This window comes from Oryx dammah, unplaced genomic scaffold (genome assembly GCF_014754425.2).
Source record: "Oryx dammah isolate SB20612 unplaced genomic scaffold, SCBI_Odam_1.1 HiC_scaffold_2, whole genome shotgun sequence".
Lineage (NCBI taxonomy): Eukaryota > Metazoa > Chordata > Mammalia > Artiodactyla > Bovidae > Oryx > Oryx dammah.
Genome location: NW_024070186.1, coordinates 42,886,636 through 42,904,305, shown reverse-complemented (window position 1 = coordinate 42,904,305; position 17,670 = coordinate 42,886,636).

Genomic DNA, 17,670 nt, shown 5'->3' with positions numbered 1-17,670 from the left:
TATTCTTGGAGGTGGGTAATAGAGGATCTTTCTGTGATTTATGTTAGAGAGTGTTCTGCTTGTGTTTTCCTCCAAGAGTGTTATAGTTTCTGGTCTTACATTTAGATCTTTAATCCATTTTGAGTTTATTTTTGTGTATGGTGTCAGAAAGTGTTCTAGTTTCATTCTTTTACATGTAGCTGACCAGTTTTATCAGCACCACTTGTTAAAGAGATTGTCTGTCCTCTGTTGCATATTTTTGCCTCATTTGTCAAAGATAAGGTGTCCATAGGTGCATGGATTTATCTCTGGCCTTTTTATTGTGTTCCATTGATCTATATTTCTGTTTTTGTGCCAGTACCATACTGTCTTGATGACTGTAGCTTTGTAATATAGTATGAAGTCAGGCAGGTTGATTCCTCCAGTTCAATTCTTCTTTCTCAAGACTATTTGAGCTTTTATGTGTTTCCATACAAATTGTGAAATTACTTGTTCTAGTTCTGTGAAAAGTACCATTGGTAACTTGATAGGGATTGCATTGAATCTGTAGATTGCTTTGGGCAATATACTCATTTTTACTTTATTGATTCTTCCATGAACATGGTATATTTCTCCATCTATTTATGTTATCTTTGATTTCTTTCATCAGTGTTTTATAGTTTTCTATATATAGGTCTTTTGTTTCTTTAGGTAGATTTATTCCTAAGTATTTTATTCTTTTTGTTCTAATGGTGAATGGGATTGTTTCCTTAATTTCTTTCTGTTTTCTCATTGTTAGTGTATAGGAATGCAAGGGATTTCTTTGTATTAACTTTATATCCTGCAACTTTACTATATTCATTGATTAGCTCTAGTAATTTTTTGGTGGTGTCGTTAGGGTTTTCTATGTAGAAGATCACGTCACTTGCAAACACTGAGAGTTTTACTTCTTTTCCAGCCTGGATTCCTTTTATTTGTTTATTTATCTTCTTTGATTGCTGTGGCTAGGACTTCCAAAACTTGTTGAATAGTGGTGGTGAGAGTACAGTGACCTTAGTGAGCTCTTTTATTTTATTTATTTTTTATTTTTGGTGCACTCTTTTAATTGAAAGATATTATGTTTGTTAAACATTAGGAATTGTACTTTGTTTTCTTAATCTTTTTAAAAAATCATTTACTTTTCCCTATGTACTGTTCTTCCACAACTCCACTTACATAAAATTTCTAACTCCAGGTCTAATCTCAGAGTCTTATTTTCCCTTAATGTTCAATAACTTTTTGTATGTAGTATAAATTATGAGAGATTTCTTTCATTTTCCAGATCACTGACTTGGTCATAAGGCATGTTCAGTTTACTGTTTAGTTGGTTCACTAGATTTATTAGTTCAGCTATCATTTTTAGTATTATATTTTAAGTATTATTTCTTCTCTGATCTTCATGAAATCACTCTTCTGTATTTTTCTTATTCATAGTACATAGTATTATTCATAGTAGTATTTTCTTACTTGCATTATAGACAAAAATTTGTCAAATTTCTGCAAGTGCATTTTTCAGAAAATCTTTAAGTTTCTCTTTTGTTTTCTAAATTATTCAATATTTTATGCTTCTGACATCAGTTTTTCTGTATGCTCTGCTTTTTTTCTTATCATTTATGGATTTTGGTTTTGATTATGATTATTGCTCAGCTTTAGGCATCCCTATCTTTAAACACCTTTGACTCAAAGAAATCATAAAACAGGAGAAAGGATAGGCTCACATACACAATCAATTCAGTCACTCAGTCATGTCCTGCTCTTTTTGGCTCCAAGTATTGCAGCATACCAGGCTTCCCTGTCTATCACCAACTCCCAGAGCTTGCTCAAACTTATGGTCATTGAGTCAGTGATGCCATCCAACCATCTCATCCTCTGTCATTCCCTTCTCCTTCGGCCTTCCATCTAACCTAGCATCAGGGTCTTTTTCAGTGAGTCAGTTCTTCACATCAGATGGTCAAGTATTGAAGTTTCAGTTTCAGCATCAGTACTTCCAATGAATATTCAGTATTTCCTTTAGGATTGACTGGTTGGATCTCCTTGCAGTCCAAGGGACTCTCAAGAGTCTTCTGAAACACCACAGTTCAAAAGCATCAATTCTTCAGTGCAGAGGTTTCTTTATGGTCCAACTCTCACACTCATACATGACTACTGAAAAAACCACAGCTTTGACTAGATGGACATTTGTCCGCAAAGTAATGTCTCTGATTTTTAATATGTGTCTAGGTTGGCCATAGCTTTTTTCCAAGGAGCAAGCTCTTTTAACTTCATGGTTGCAGTCACCATCTGCAGTGATTTTGGAGCCCAGAAAAATGAAGTCTGACTCTGTTTCCACTGTTTCCCCATCTATTTCCCACGAAGTGATGGGGCTGTTTGCCATGATATTAGTTTTTTGAATGTTGAGTTTTAAGCTAACTCTTTCACTCTTTTTCACTTTCATCAAGAGGCTCTTTAGATCTTCTTCGCTTTCTGCCATAAGGGTGGTGTCATCTGCATATCTGAGGTTATTGATATTTATCCTGGAAATCTTGATTCCAGCCTGTGCTTCATCCAATAGAAGAGTAATTTGCATCATTGTCAGTGGAGCTGAGTCTGGTGAAATGGTGATACATTGTGAGTAAGGGTAGAACTAATGACAGCGTTCTACACTGACTTTGATGCACAACGCTCCAAGGTTCCTGCCCAGTCACTGACCCTGCCTCTCCAGACCTCCTGTTCATTCTGTGCGCTTGCTAAAACCCTTCCAAAACCCCTCTACTGTTGAAGACTTCAATGGCTAAAAAGAACTTATTCTAACTTGTATGAATAGCCTTCGCTGACCTTCATAGAAGTAAATGAAAGACTGATGATTTTTAACAGAAATCTGGGAATTGTAGATCAATTTCTCCCAATGCTTTTCCACTTATGGGACAGATACCTTCAGCTTCTGTGTAAATGAGAGTGAGTGTGGAAAGAAGGTTTCTCTTTATGGAAGTATGCTGCCCTATGTTTGCCATTATAAAGAGGGATTCACACTGGGAGTGCAAAGTTTCAGTCAGTTCTTAGGAGAAGTGCCTTTCTCTGTCTGCAGTCTCCTCCCTTCCCATTCCCTCTCTTCTCTTTTGTGTATTTGGAAGAGCTCTGATAATAACTATATTTCTGCTCTTTTTTTCAAGTCTCTGCTCACAGCCTCTTTATGTAATAAACAGCAACTGGGAAGGACCCAGTCACAATATTTGTTAAGAATGTGATTCTTTTATCTTTGTATTGATTGAAACTGGGTTTGTAGCTAGTATATCTTGCACTGTGGTTTCCTCTGATTAGATTTCATCACCAATTAATTCCATCTGTTTTTATCTTATAAAATGTCTTATCATGCTTGGACCTCTGATAACACTTCCTTTCCAGAACTCGCATATATCATCAGTATTATTGTTGTTTTTGTTACTATTGTTGTTCAGTCCTTAAGTCATATTTGACTCTTTGTGACCCCATGGACTGCAGCCTGCCAGGCTTCCTGTCCTTTGCCATCTGCTGGAGTTTGCTTAAACTCATTTCCATTGAGTTGGTATCCAACCATTGAGATGCATCCAACCATCTCATCCTCTGTTGTCCCTTTCTCCTGTCTTCAGTCTTCCCCAGCATCAGGTTCATTTTCAATGAGTCAGATTTTTGCATCAGGTGGCCACTGTATTGGAGCTTCAGCATCAGTCCTTTCAATGAGTATTCAGGGTTGATTTCCTTTAGGATTTACTGGTTTGATCTTCTAGCAGTCCAAGGGACTCTCAAGACTCTTTCCCAACACCACAGTTTGAAAGCATCAATCCTTTGGCACTCAGCTGTCTTAATGGTCCAACTCTTACATATGTAAATTATTTAAACACTTTTATACATTCCAATGGGAACTTTGGAGAGAAGGAAGAAAGGATATGCTGTCACCATCTAGTTTTGCAATTACATGAAATGTCCAATGATTCCCAAATTTAGCTGCACCTTGGAGCAGTTTTTTTGTTTGTTTGTTTGTTTTCTTTTGTTTTGTTTTTAATACCAGTGCCAGAACTTCAGTCCCAAAGATGATGGTTTATTTAGTCTGGAGTGGAACCCAGGTATCAGTAGTTTTTTAAAGCTACCTAGATGATTGTAATGTGAAGTTAAGTTGAAGAATGACTCATATAAGCATATACATAGCCTTATTTAAAGAGGAGTGAATTCTCAACCTTCTGTCTCTATAAGAATATTCCAAAAAGATTATAAGATCTCCTACTCACCATGTTGATTAGGTAGGTTCTGCTTTAGATATCCTAAATGAAAACAGGGACCTGAAATTTCCTTCATTGTTTTCTGAATACTTCTGCTTCCTAATTTTATTTTTGTGCTTTCACCTTAATACCTATAAAGGTCAGATAAAGCTACTATAACACAGCTTCAAAATCCTCAGTGCTATGAATCAAGAAGCTACCCCTTAACATTTAATTGAAGTTGACATGTAAAATGTACCTTACATATTTTGCCCAACCTGGCCCATCCCAGAAGTTCTTAAATATCTGCTGGTTTATCATCTCAGAATCATTTTAATGGTCCATTCTGAGATTTCTAATTTTCAAAGGTAGTCAATTTTTCACAATTAAGGATCTTTCAAACAATACTAACAACCACAGACTAATTTTCATCAGGAAAATTGGGGCAACCATTCCTTCACAACATCATGGTAATATTTTGTCATATTTTCAAGATAAAATCAGTGAAAGGACCCAGCTTGTAACTCTTTACAGAGAATATGAATTTCTTAAGATCAGAAAAAAAAAGAACTCATATCTATGCCCTTGTATGCTGTAACTGAGGATTCAGTTCAGTTCAGTCACTCAGTCAAGTCCGACTCTTTTTGACCCCATGAACTTCAACACACCAGGCCTCCCCTGTTGTCCATCACCAACTCCAGGAATTTACCCAAACTCATGTCCATTGAGTTGGTGATACCATCCAACCATCTCATCCTCTGTCATCCCCTTCTCCTCCTGCCCCCAATCTTTCCCAGCATCAGGATCTTTTCAAATGAGTCAGCTCTTCACATCAGGTGGCTGAAGTATTGGACTTTTAGCTTCAATATCAGTCCTTCCAATGAAACCCAGGACTGATCCTCTTTAAGATGGACTGGTGGGATCTCCTTGCAGTCCAAGGGACTCTCAAGAGTCTTCTCCAACACCACAGTTCAAAAGCATCAATTCTTCAGTGCTCAGCTTTCTTTATAGTCCAACTCTCACATCCATACATGACTACTGGAAAAACCATAGCCTTGACTAGATGGAGCTTTGTTGGCAAAGTAATGTCTCTGCTTTTCAATATGCTATCTAGGTTGGTCATAACTTTCCTTCCAAGGAGTAAGCATCTTTTAATTTCATGGCTGCAATTACCATCTGGAGTGATTTTGGAGCCCAAAAGTAACTGAGTGTAGCACTTCTCTAAAACTAGAATATACTTACAAAGCTCAGAAGAATCTTTTTCCATTATGGTGCTGAGGACTGCTGCATAGATTCTTAACAAATATGGAAGTCATGTGCTTCCAAGCAGCCTGCCAAACTAGAAAGTCAGATATTTTCAAGTTCTATAAAAAAATTGTAGAGACATTATATTTAAAGTTTTATTATAGCCCATTATCTGAGAGTATATTTCCACAAACTAAAATTCTAATTTTTGCCTAATACAATTTTAATCCCATAACATTAAAATCAAGAGAATAAAATTTTTTAATTTTTAAATAATTCTTGTGTTTATACTAGCATTATCATTTTACAAAGGGAATATGTCTGATTTTTAATCACATTTTGAAACATGGATTCATATTCTACATAAAATGTGTAGTCCCTTTTAATTATATCCTATTTAACACAACACCACATCTAATTTACTAAGTGCTAATTATATATTATAGAAGCAGTCAAAAAAATATTTCTTCTGTTTATTGCTGGAAATTTTCCCATAGAAAGAAATGAAATGTAGAATGTTTTGAGAGCATATAATTAAGAAATCAGTATCTAAAATTTCACTTAAATAAAGTGTAGATTGAAAGTATATGTTTATATCCTTTTCTAGAGATTCATAAAATTGTGTTTGAAAAATACAATTGCACTGCAGGGTGGGAAATTCAGATGAATTTAAATTACATCATAAAAACTAGATGAAACCTATTTTAGAAAAAGATGATAGTGACTGAAAGAATGTGCATCAAGATATAGGGGAAGAGTGTGTCAGCATTTCCAAGGAAGTGTATATTAACCAGGTAGATACTGGTTTGGAAAGCCACAACACATAGGATTCAGTCACTGATTCAACAGATGTTTATCAAATGGCAACTAGAATCCAAGTGCTACATATGATGCTGGAGATGTCATTGTTAGCATAAGAAATAAAAGTATCGCATGTGGCTCTTGGCCTACCAGAATAGTATACATGCATTAAATGATTAAAAATAATCATAAAAATAAAAGCTGTGCCTAGCTCCATGAAGGAATGTGGTGTGACAAAAGTGTGGAACTAGTTGGTTCATGAAGCAAAAGCATTTTATAAAATCCAATGCCTTAATATTTTCAGTACAAAGAATTCAAATTCATCAAAATCCAGGTAAATACTTTTCATCAACAGTAAGACTCAGCATTGCACAGCCATAGCTCATTTTATTACACTCCAATTTTACACTCCAAAATGATATTGTGCTTTTATAAATTGAAGGCTTGTGGCAACCCTTTGTCAAGCAAGACTATCAGTGACACATTTCCAACAGCATTTGCTCACTTCATGTTTCTGTGTCATATTTTGGTAATTCCTGCAATACTTCAATCTTTTCCATCATTATTATATTTCTTATGGTGATCTGTGCTCAGCAATCTTTGAGGTTACTATTGTGATTGTTTTGGAGAGGCCATGAATCATGCTATATAAGACAGTGTTCTTAATTGATAAATGTTTTATATGTTCTGATTCCTCCATAAACAGGCCATCCCCCCATCTCTGTCCCTGTTATTGGGCCTCTCTATTCCCTGAGACACAACAGTATTGACATTAGATCAGTTAATAACCTTACAATGGCCTCTACTTGTTGTTCATGTGGAAGGAAGCATCCCATGTCTCTCACTTCAAAGGCTAGAAATTATTAAGCTTAGTGAGGAAGGCAGGTCAAAAGCAGAGATAGGCTGAGAACCAGTCTCTTGTACCAACCAGTTAGCCAAGTTGTGAATGCAAAGGAAAAGTGCTTGAAGGAATTTAAAGTGCTATTCCAGTGAACAGACAAGGGATAAGGAAGTAAAACAGACATTGCTCTTGGGAGAAAGTTGTAGTAGTCTGGATAGAAGATCTATCCAACCACAACATTCCCTTAAAACAAAGCCTAATCTAGAGCAAAGCCCTAACTCTCTTCAATTCTGTGAAGGGAAGAGAGGTGAGGAAGCTTCAGAAGAAAAGTGAAGCTAACAGAGGTTGGTTCATCAACTTTTAGGAAAGAAACCAACTCCATAACATCAAAGTGCAAGATGAAGCAGCAGGAGCTGATGTAGAAGGTGCAGCAAATTATCCAAAATATCTAGGTAATTAATGAAGATAGCTACACTAGACAAAAAGATTTTCAATGTAGATAAAACAGCTTTATATTGGAAGAAGATGTCATCATGGATTTTCATAGCCAGAGAGAAGTTTATGCCTAGGTTCAGATGCCAAAGCCAAGGTTGACTCTCTTGTCAGAAGCTAATTCAGCTTGTGACTAACTCAAAGCCAATGCTTATTTATCATTCTGAAATCCTAGGGCCCTTAAGAATTATGCTAAATCTACTTTGCCTGTGTTCTGTAAGTGGAACAACAAAGCCTGGGTGACAGCACTTGTTTACAACATAGTTAACTGAATATTTTAAGCCAATTGTTGAGGCCCACTGCTAAGGAAAAAAAAAAGATTCTTTTTTAAAAATATTAGTGCTCACGGATGATGGGTATGGTTCCCCAAGAGCTTTGATGTAGATGTACAATGAAAGTAATGTTTTCATGCCTGCTGATAACAACAACCATTCTGCAGCTCATGGATCAAGAAGTAATATTTTGACTTTTAAGTCTTATTATTAAAGAAATACATTTTGAAAGGATATAGCTGCCAAGGATAGTGATTCCACTGATGAATCTAGGCAAAATCAAACTTTGGAAAGAATTCACTATTTAGATGCTATTAAGAGCATTCTTGGGCTTCCCTGGTGACTCAGAGGTTAAAGTGTCTGCCTGCAATGTGGGAGACCTGGGTTGGGAAGATCCCCTGGAGAAGAAAATGGCAACCCACTCCAGTATTCTTGCCTGGAGAATCCCATGGACACAGGAGCCTGGTGGGCTACAGTCCACGGGGTCAAAGAGTCGGACATGACTGTGTGACTTCATTTCAAGAGCATTCATGATTCTAAGAAAGAGTTCAAAATATGAAGAGTAACAGGATTTTCTAAGAAGTTGATTTTGGTCCTCATATCCCTCAAATCCCTCAAGGGATTTGAGACTTCCATGGAGGAAGTAGCTGTAGATGTAGTGGAAAAAGCAAGAGAACCAAGATCAGAAGTGGAACGTGAAGATGTGACTAAATCACCACAATTTCATGGTAAAACTTTAATGGGTGAGAAGTTGCTTCTTATGATGAGCAAAGAAAGTATTTTCTTGAGATGGAATCTACTCCTGGAAAAGATATTGTGAAGATTGTTGAAATGAAAACAAAGAATTTAATATTGTGTGAACTTAGTTGATAAAGCAGCCACAGGGTTTGAGAAGATTGACTAATCTTTAAAGAAGTTCTACAATGGGCAAAATGCTGTCAAACAACATTGCATGGTGAAAAGGAATCATTCATGAAAGGAAGAGTCAATTGATGTGGCAAACTTCATTGTTGTCTTGTTTCAAGAAACTGCCACAGCTACCCCAGACTTCAACAATCACCACCCTGATCAGCAAAAGACTACAATCTGCTAAAGGCTCAGAAAATGGCTAGCAATTTTTAGTGATAATATTTTTAAATTAAGGTAATGTACATTGTTTTCTTAGACATGATGCTTTTGCACACTCATTAGGCTACAGTATGGTAAAAACATAAATTGTATATGCACTGGAAAACCAAAAACTTCATGTGACTTAGCTTTTGCTTTATTGTGGTCATCTGGAAGCAAACCTGCAATATCTCTGAGGTATGCCTAAAAATGAATTAAGGATGAAAAAAACTTGAAAACTTCTAAAAACTGATTATGATAAAGTGTCATTAACACATATTGATATGGAAATACTGCAAGCATAGACTCTGGCTACTGATCCTAGAGTTGGCTTCTGAAGGAAATTTCTGTATCTGAAATTGAGCCTTGTATTCTTTTATTATTCTTATTATTATTTTAAGTTGAGCCCTTTAGACATATTCAAACTCAAAGAAAGATATGAGAACTTGATAAGAATGTGATGATAAATTAATGAGCTTCATCTTGAATGGGAACTCTTGAAGCAGAGGAGAAACATGAGCATAAACTTTGGGCTAATTTTGATTGTCATGTAGGTTGGTGCATGTCTGATTAATTTATTTCTAGTGACTAAGATAAAGTTGGATTAAATTATCCAATTGAGTACTTGTTTTACAAGGTAGAAGCAAGTATTTGATACAAAGTGACATATCCATAGTACTGAAATCTATGTTTATTTTTGAAAATAGTGAGCATGTTAAATTACTCAGGAAGTTTGTTAACATGGAATATGTTGATCTATAACATTCTACTATGTCACAAGGACATCTTGAAACCTACCAGTTATTAAGCTTTTTGGTCATCAAATGGATAAAAATATAAATTCAATTAAAACTGCTCTTTTAGCTTTAGATATTTTAAGAGTTTATTTCTAAAATTCAAAGGAAATCTATAAACAGCTTACATGATCATATAATGTACTAATTATATAAATTAATAAGCTGAAACAATTCATAAAAGATGTATGCATTGAAAGCATTTATTTCTTAACCACATCTTTAAAATACCCAATATTTCATTCCTTAGCCCTCAAGGCAGTGAGCAAATATTCTCACTCACAATGAAAAGACCATCTCTACATGAATTATTAAAAGGGCAAGAATAGGGCCTTTTACAAACCTACAAGAGAAAAATCAAATAAAACCAACCTCATGAATTTTTTAGCAGAAACATCTATTTCTGCTTTATTGACTATGCCAAAGCCTTTGACTGTGTGGATCACAATAAACTGTGGAAAATTCTGAAAGAGATGGGAATACCAGACAACCTGACCTGCCTCTTGAGAAACCTGTATGCAGGTCAGGAAGCAACAGTTAGAACTGGACATGGAACAACAGACTGGTTCCAAATAGGAAAAGGAGTATGTCAAGGCTGTATATTGTCACCCTGCTTATTTAACTTATATGCAGAGTACATCATGAGAAACACTGGGCTGGAAGAAGCACAAGCGAGAATCAAGATTGCCGGGAGAAATATCAATAACCTCAGATATGCAGATGACACCACCCTTATGGCAGAAAGTGAAGAGGAACTAAAGAGCCTCTTGATGAAAGTGAAAGAGGAGAGTGAAAAAGTTGGCTTAAAGCTCAACATTCAGAATACAAAGATCATGGCTCTGGTCCCATCACTTTATGGAAATAGATGGGGGAACAGTGGAAACAGTGTCAGACTTTATTTTTTGTGGCTCCAAAATCACTGCAGATGGTGACTGCAGCCAGGAAATTAAAAGACCCTTACTCCTTGGAAGGAAAGCTATGACCAATCTAGATAGCATATTCAAAAGCAGAGACATTACTTTGCCAACAAAGGTCCGTCTAGTCAAGGCTATGGTTTTTCCTGTGGTCATGTATGGATGCGAGAGTTGGACTGTGAAGAAAGCTGAGCACCGAAAAATTGATGCTTTTGAAATGTGGTGTTGGAGAAGACTCTTGAGAGTCCCTTGGACTGCAAGGAGATCCAACCAGTCCATTCTAAAGGAGATCAGCCCTGGGTGTTCTTTGGAAAGAATGATGCTAAAGCTGAAACTCCAGTACTTTGGCCACCTCATGCGAAGAGTTGACTCATTGGAAAAGACTCTGGTGCTGGGAGGGATTGGGGGCAGGAGGAAAAGGGGACGACAGATGATAAGATGACTGGATGGCATCACCGACTCGATGGACATGAGTTTGAGTAAACTCCAGGAGATGGTGATGGACGGGGAGGCCTGATGTGCTGTGATTCATGGGGGTTGCAAAGAGTTGGACACGACTGAGCGACTGAACTGAACTGAACTGAACTGAACCACCTGTGGATAATAAAGTAGAGCCAGAGAAGAATCTAGCATTCCTCACAAATGCTTAAATCTCTTTACCCATTTAAAGGCTTTATTTCCATTAGTTGCTTTACTGCACTTAGAATTACTGGGATTTTTAGGTACATATATGCAATACACAGTCATATAGTTCTCATTTAAGAAGCATTAGCCTGTGGCACCCTTCTCCAGTACTCTTGCCTGGAAAATCCCATGGATGAAGGAGCCTGGTTGGCTGCAGTTCATGGGGTTGCTAAGAGTCGGACATGATTGAGCAACTTCACTTTCACTTTTCACTTTCCTGCACTGGAGAAGGAAATGGCAACCCACTCCAGTGTTCTTCCCTGGAGAATCCCAGGGATGGAGCTTGGTGGGCTGCCATCTATGGGGTCGCACAGAGTCAGACACGACTGAAGTGACTTAGCTTAGCAGCATGGAAGAGTTATGAATGATTACCTCTATATGTGTTTGTATATGTTTCAATAGTAAGTTAACAAAAAGGGTGAAATTATACAATTCAATCTTTGGACTTTTCTATGTTCAAATTCAGATAATAAGAATATTTATAACAACATTTAAAGTTCAGAAACATGGAGTAAAGAACATATCAGAAAATCAACACGCTTAATAATCCCACAAGTTATTGACAAGACAAAGACTGAGAAGCAAATTAACTTTTTTGAATTGATTAAATATCATAAAATAATTTTTAATTATTGTGACTCTAATGTAGAAGTATATATTGTGTCCTGCATCTTTTAGTAAAACATTTATGTTTACATATTTAAATTCAGAAAATTAAATGAGATTTTTCTGTCAATGACTCAGATATATTTTTATCAGTTAGACTGGCATGATATTTTCAAATTATCTAAGAAAAATATATAAGTAAGTATACATCAGTTCAGTTCAGTCGCTCAGTCATGTCCAACTCTTTGCGACCCCATGAATCATAGCATGCCAGGCCTCCCTGTCCATCACCGACTCCCAGAGTTTAGCCAAACTCATGTCCATCAAGTCAGTGATGCCATCCAGCTATCTCATCCTCTGTCATCCCCTTCTCCTCCTGCCCTCAATCCCTGCCAGCATCAGGGTCTTTTCCAATGAGTCAGCTCTTCGCATCAGGTGGCCAAAGTATTGGCGTTTCAGCCTCAGCATCAGTCCCTCCAATGAACACCCAGGACTGGTCTCCTTTAGAATGGACTGTTTGGATCTCCTTGCAGTCCAAGGGACTCTCAAGAGTCTTCTCCAACACCACAGTTCAAAAGCATCAGTTCTTTGGTGCTCAGCTTTTTTTATAGTCCAACTGTCATCCATGCATGACTCCTGGAAAAACCATAGCCTTGACTATACAGACCTTTGTTGGCAAAGTAATGTCTCTGCTTTTCAATATGCTGTCTAGGTTGGTCATAACTTTCCTTCCAAGCAGTAAGCGTCTTTTAATTTCCTGGCTGCAGTCACCATCTGCAGTGATTTTGGAGCCCCCCAAAATAAAGTCAGCCACTGTTTCCACTGTTCCCCCATCTATTTCCCATAAATTGATGGGACCAGACACCATGATCTTCATTTTCTGAATGTTGAGCTTTCAGCCAACTTTTTCACTCTCCTCTTTCACCTTCAAGAGGCTCTTAATTCTTCTTCACTTTCTGCCATAAGGGTGGTGTCATCTGCATATCTGAGGTTATTGATATTTCTCCCAGCAATCTTGATTCCAGCTTGTGCTTCTTCCAGCCCAGTGTTTCTCATGATGTACTCTGCATAGAAGTTAGATAAGCAGGGTGACAATATACAGCTTCCCTTGTTGTTCAGATGTTAAAGTGTCTGCCTGGAATGCAGGAGACCCGGGTTCGATCCCTGGGTCGGGAAGATCCTCTGGAGAAGGAAATCGCTACCCACTTCAGTACTCTTGCCTGGAGAATTCCATGGACTGAGAAGCCTGGTAGGCTGCAGTCCATGGAGTTGGAAAGAGTCGGACACGACTGAGCTACTTCACTATTCATTACTTTACCTATTTGGAACCAATCTGTTGTCCATGTCCACTTCTAACTGTGGCTTCCTGACCTGGATATAAGTTTCTCAAGAGGCAGGTAAGGTGGCCTGGTATTCCCATCTCTTGAAAAATTTTCCACAGTTTATTGTGATCCACACAGTCAAAGGCTTTGGCATACTCAATAAAGCAGAAATAGATGTTTTTCTGGAACTCTCTTGCTTTTCAATGATCCAGAGGATGTTGGCAATTTGATCTCTGGTTCCTCTGCCTTTTCTAAAACCAGCTTGAACATATCTGAAAGTTCACAGTTCACAGTTATAATTTATTAATAAATTCTGTTAAATATTCAGGCTTGAATATTATATTTTGTGAGGAGAAAAATAAATATCATAGGTTAAACACTTATCAACCTTTCTTAGTGAGAAAAGAACAAGGGAAACATTTTTTTCCAACCACTGAAAAGCTTATGAAGTTGTTTAGATGTGAAATTTGACTTGACTATATTTTGGCTTCTAGCACTGTGTGTTCTAACACATTTCTGGGACTATAAAAATACAACTCATCAGTATCATCAAGAAATAATCAAAATCTAAAATTGAAAAAACATTGAGTTAGAATAAAAAATGAGATTAAACAACTCACTTAATATAAGGCAGAGTGACTGTAAAAGGAACAATGCCTGGATATCCTGGTATTGAAATTATATAATGAAGAATACCACCACCACCATGAAAACACAAAGTATCTTAGATATTAGGACAGAAATATTATGTTAATCATAAATTATATGGCATTAATCATATCACAAAACACATAGGTTTCAGTAAAATAGTGGTACTTAGATTAAAATTGATAGATTTAAATTTTTTCAAAAATAGTAAAAGATTAAAATGACTGAGTTAGAAAGCTTTCAACTTAAACAGTTTAAAAAAATATTGTAAAGTAATTAACCTCCAATTAAAATAAATAAATTTATATTTTGAAAAAATATATGAATGGAGAGCAAAGAGAAAAGGACTCCTAATAAATCTTAGGACTGGTGTTATAACATACCAATAAACTAAGGAAATCCCAATAGGGCCAAACAAAAGAAAGATGAACACACACACTATCAAGATGGAGACAAGAGATGAGAAACATTGAGATGAAGGGGAACAGAAGTGGCCATAGGTCTATTCATAGAAGAGCATGGAGGACGTGACATTGCTATAGAAAATTAATGTAAATATATTTGAAATTTTTAAATAGATGATTCTCTACCTAAATGATTCAAGAAAGAGTATATTTGGAAAGAAACCTGGAAATTGAAAAAACTTATTTTACTTAATAGACAAATGCTATTGAGTTGTAAAAATCTAAATATCAGTAATAAAGCCCTTTTAAGGAAACATAATGGAAATAAAGACTTACAAGAACTTCTAGAACTAACACCCAAAAAAGATGTCCTTTTCATTACAGGGGACTGGAATGAAAAAGTAGGAAGTCAAGAGATACCTGTAGTAACAGGCAAATTTGGCCTTGGAGTACAAAATGAAGCAGGGAAAAGGCTAACAGAACTTTGTAAAGAGAATGTACTGGTCATAGAAAACACCCTCTTCCAACAACACAAGGGAAGACTCTACACATGGACATCACCAGATGGTCAATACCGAAATCAGATTGATTATTTTCTTTGTAGCCAAAGATAGAGAGACGCTGTATACATTCAGCAAAAACAAGACCAGGAGCTGACTGTGGCTCAGATCATGAACTCATTATTCAGACTTAAATTGAAAAGGTAGGGAAAACCACTAGATCATTCAGGTATGACCTGGTCAAATCCCTTATGATTATACAGGGAAAGTGACAAATAGATTCAAGGGATTAGATCTTATAGAGAGTCTGAAGAGCTATGGATGGAGGTTCATGACAGTGCACAGGAGGCAGAGATCAAGATCCTCCCCAAGAAAAAGAAATGAAGAGGCAAAATGGTTGTCTGAAGAGGCCTTACAAATAGCTGAGAAAGGAAGAGAAGTGAAAGGCAAAGGAGAAAAGGAAAGTTATACTCATTTGAATGTAGACTTCCAAAGAATATAAGGAGAGATAACAAAGCCTTCCTCAGTACCAATGCAGAAAAATAGAGGAAAACAATAGAATGGGAAAGACTAGAGAGCTCTTCAAGAAAATAATAGATAGCAAGGGAACATTTCATGCAAATATGGGCACAATAAAGGACACGGTATGGACCTAACAGAAGCAGATGATATTAAGAAGAGGTGGCAAGAATACACAGAAGAACTATACAAAAAAGTTCTTCACAACCAAGATAATCACGACAGTGTGATCATTCACCCAGAGCCAGATATCCTGGAATGTGAAGTCAAGTGGGTCTTAGGAAGCATCACTACAAACAATACTAGTGGAGAGGATGGAATTCCAGTTAGTTATTTCAAATCCTAAATGATGATGCTCTGAAAGTGCTGCACTCGATATGTCAGCAAATTTAGAAAACTCAGCAGTGGCCACAGCACTGGAAAAGGTCAGTTTTCATTCCAATCCCAAAGAAAGGCAATGCCAAGCAATATTCAAACTACTGCACAATAGCACTCATCTCACATGCTAGCAAAGCAATGCTCAAAATTCTCCAGCCAGGCTTCAACAATACATGAACTGTGAACTTCCAGGTATTCAAGCTGGATTTAGAAAAGGCAAAGGAGCCAGAGAGCAAGTTGCCAACATCCACTGGATCATGGAAAAAGCAAGAGAGTTCCAGAAAGACATCTATTTCTGCTTAATTGACTATGCCAAAGCCTTTGACTGTGTGGATCACAGTAAACTGTGGAAAATTCTGAAAGAGATGGGAATACCATACCACCTGACCTGCCTCCTGAGAAATCTGTATGCAGGTCAAGAAGCAACAGTTAGAACTGAACATGTAACAAGACTGGTTTAAAATTGGAAACAGAGTACATCAAGGCTGTATATTGTCACCTTGCTTATTTAACTTATATGCAGAGTACATCAGGTGAAATGAGAAGATGGATGAAGCATAATCTGGAATCAAGATTGCCAGGAGAAATATCAATAACCTCAGATACACAGATGACACCATCCTTATGGCAGAAAGCAAAGAAGAACTAAAGCGCCTCTTGATGAAAGTGAAAGAAGAAAGTGAAAAAAATGGCTTAAAACTCAACATTCAGAAAATGAACATCATGGCATCTGGTCCCATCACTTCATGGCAAATAGATGGCAAAACAGTGGAAACAGTGAGAGACTTTACTTTTTCAGGGTCCCAAAATCACTGCAGATGGTGACTGCAGCCATGAATTTAAAAGACACTTGGTGCTTGGAAGAAAAGCTATGACCAACCTAGACAGCATATTAAAAAGCAGAGGCATTATTTGCCAACAAATGTCTGTCTAATTAAAGCTATGTTTTTTCCAGTAGTTATGTATAGGTATGAGAGTTGGACCATAAAAAAGCTGAGCACCAAAGAATTGATGCTTTTGAACTGCGGCATTGGAGAAATTAAATAAGTAAGGTGACAATATATAGCCTTGACGTACTCCTTTTCCTATTTGGAACCAGTCTGTTGTTCCATGTCCAGTTCTAACTGTGGTTTCCTGACCTGCATATAGGTTTCTCAAGAGGCAGGTCAGGTGGTCTGGTATTCCCATCTCTTGAAGAATTTTCCACAGTTTGTGGTGATCCACATAGTCAAAGGCTTTGGCATACTCAATAGAGCAGAAATAGATGTTTTTCTGGAACTCTCTTGCTTTTTGATGATCCAATGAATGTTGGCAATTTAATTTCTGGTTCCTCTGCCTTTTCTAAAGCCAGCTTGAACATCTGGAAGTCCATGGTTCATGTATTCTTGAAGCCTGCCATAGAGACTTTTAAGCATCACTTAACTAGCATGTGAGATGAGTGCAACTGTGTGTTAGTTTGAGCATTCTTTGGCATGGCCTTTCTTTGGGGTTGAAATGAAAACTGACCTTTTCCAGTCCTGTGACCACTGCCTAGTTTTACAAATTTGCTGGCATATTGAGTGCAGCACTTTCACAGCATCATCTTTCAGGATCTGAAATAGTTCAGCTGGAATTCCATCACCTCCACTAGCTTTGTTCATTGTGATGCTTCCTAAGACCCACTTGACTTCACATTCCAGGATGTCTGGCTCTAGGTGAGTGATCACACCATCGTGATTATCTGGGTCATGAATATCTTTTTTGTACAGTTCTTCTGTGTATTCTTGCCACCTCTTCTTAATATCTTCTGCTTCTGTTAGGTCCATACCATTTCTGTCCTTTATTGAGCCCATCTTTGCATGAAATTTTCCCTTGGTATCTCCAATTTTCTTGAAGAGCTCTCTAGTCTTTCCCATTCTGTTGTTTTCCTCTATTTCTTTGCACTGATCACCGAGG